This window comes from Gossypium hirsutum, chromosome A08 (assembly GCF_007990345.1).
Source record: "Gossypium hirsutum isolate 1008001.06 chromosome A08, Gossypium_hirsutum_v2.1, whole genome shotgun sequence".
NCBI classification, from domain to species: domain Eukaryota; kingdom Viridiplantae; phylum Streptophyta; class Magnoliopsida; order Malvales; family Malvaceae; genus Gossypium; species Gossypium hirsutum.
Window position 1 is genome coordinate 16,240,550 of NC_053431.1, and position 2,479 is coordinate 16,243,028.

General features: G+C 35.1%; 1 non-coding gene across 1 annotated transcript; it reads right to left on the reverse strand.

Annotated features, from left to right (window-relative positions):
* Nucleotides 1-315: 315 nt before the first annotated feature.
* Nucleotides 316-426, reverse strand: LOC121205391 (small nucleolar RNA R71). The gene has a single exon (XR_005900470.1). It is a non-coding gene; the product is annotated as a small nucleolar RNA R71 (small nucleolar RNA).
* Between the last annotated feature and the right edge of the window lie 2,053 nt (nucleotides 427-2,479).

Here is a 2,479-nt window from a genome sequence, read left to right on the forward strand (position 1 = left end):
GAAAGTATAAAAGGCTAGCAATTACAACTAACAATTTTGAAATCAAATTGGAAATGATATAAATGATCCAGAATAATCTGTAGTTTAGGGGCACTATGATAGAAGATCTTAATCGACATTTGAAACGGTTTCTTCAACTCTGTGATACTTTCAAGTATAACGGGGTCACTGACGGCGTTATTCGTCTTCGGTTTTTTCTCTTTTCTCTGATTGATAACACATTTTCTTGGTTAGACTCGTAGTCTCTAGATCCGTCACAACTTGGGACAAACTTGTTGGAAAATTTTGACAAAAGTTTTTGCTGAATAGTAAAGCAGTCTAATTAAGGAGAGAGATTGTTGCCTTTAGATAGATGGAAGGAGAAAGCTTCTATGAGGTGTGGAAACACTTCAAAATGTTGATTAAAAAATGTCCACACAATGGATCTCCTGAATGGATGAGATTGCAAATATTTTATAATAGGTTAGATGAAAATACAAGATCGAGATTAGATGGAATAGAAAGATGAGCCCTTATGAATAGAACGTATAAAGGTGCGTGCAAAATTATAAAAAAATATGGCATTAAACTCTTGTGAGTGGCCAACTAAATAATTCACTTATGGCTAGAAACCCGCTACGCTCAAAGCTATTTAAGAGGATGATAAATATCAGTAACTAGTAGACAGACTCAACCGTATTGAATCTGTTTCTGTTCAGTCTATGCATGGAGGAGACAAGACACTCTGCTATTATATTAATAATCATGCCGAAAATATAAATTATAATGGGAATATGGGTGGAAACCCTTATTCAAATACATACAATCCTGACTAGAGAGATCACCTGAACTTGAGATGGAAAGGAAACCAAAGATGAGGTAACAATTCCAATCAAGTTAAATATACTAATTACCAACCTCCTTACTTGCAGAAACCTTATGACAGAGCCAACCCAAGTGACTATACGACATGTGGTCAACATCTTAATAGAATTGAGGGAGAGATGCAGTCAATTAGGACAGATGTTAAGTAAGTGCAGTCTGAGTGCACTAACTCAATAAGAACATTGACTAAGCATGGGGATCAAATGAGCCAATTGATGAGCATGATGGGCGATATCAAAAGAAAAATTGGCTCAAGCATTTCTAGTATCACGGAAGATAATCCATAAAGGGAAGATAAAGAGCATGTGAAAGGTATAACACTCTGATCAGGCAAGGTACTAATTAGCCTAGAAATACCTGTCCCGGAGGTAACTATGGATAATATTGATAAACCTCAAGACAATTTCCTAGAAGTGGAAGACAGACATGAACCAGATAGGGAAAATGCACCAGCAGCTGATACGGGAAAAGAGACACCTAAAGATACCGAAATCACAAAATTCCCATTCCCATCAAGATTAGAAGAAATGAAAAAGCATGACAATGATGAATTTGTAAGTTTTCTGAATTTGTTTAAAACCTTAAATGTTAACCCACCTTTAATCGAGTTAATTGATAAAGTTCTTAAGTACGCTAAGTTTTTAAAAAATATGATGGTAAGGCACAAGAAAATTAAGGTAGGAGAGCAAGTTAATTTAAATGCTTCCTGTAGTTTGATTATCTCAAGATAGATACCTCGAAAGTTGAAAGACCCGGGAAATTTTATTATTCTCATAGAGATAAGGAGCGTTCACTTTAATAAAGCCTTATGCAATTTAGGAGCTAGTATCAATTTAATGCCCTTATCAATTTTTGAAAAAATTAGGTTAGGGAATCTTAAAACTACTCAAATTACATTACAATTTGGCGGCAGGTCTTCGGTACATCCAAAAGGAGTACTAGAAGATGTGCTAGTCAAGGTGCAAAGTTTTATTATTCCCACAGATTTTTGAGTACTTGATTTTAAGGAAGATCCTGAGATATCGATCATACTAGGAAGAACTTTCATGGCCACTTCTAGATCTACCATTGGTTTAGAGAAAAATGAGTTAACTATGAAAATTAATGGTGAGACCAAAACTTTCAAATGTGGCTATCAACTGAACGAGGAAGACAAAAGGAAATTAGGGGAATATTGCAAAACTTTGTCTATTTCTAATTTTCTCAAATCAAGGGATATACTTCTTTTTATGAATATAGAAAGAATAAACAGGTTCAAGGAACGAGACAAATGGGCAAGAGTGAAATGGCACGACGGATGGTGGACCGATGCTAATAGAATAAAATGATCATCCACAGGTGAATTGACAATACTGTCAGATAAAACCGGTAGTATAACTTAAAATTTGTGAATTGTTGCATGATATTTGTAAATTATTGTATATCTAACTAATCATGTAGTTTAGATTTTAACTTTTATTTGATGTAGGTTCATCCTTAGATTGAAACATCCTTAGGTTGGAGTTTTGGGCCAAAACAAAGTCATTGTCATGACATCACAACAGCAAGTCGCAACGTAATAGAAAGTCCCTGATAATCTCCAAACTGGCGGATGTGTTGTGACACAGAAGCCCTG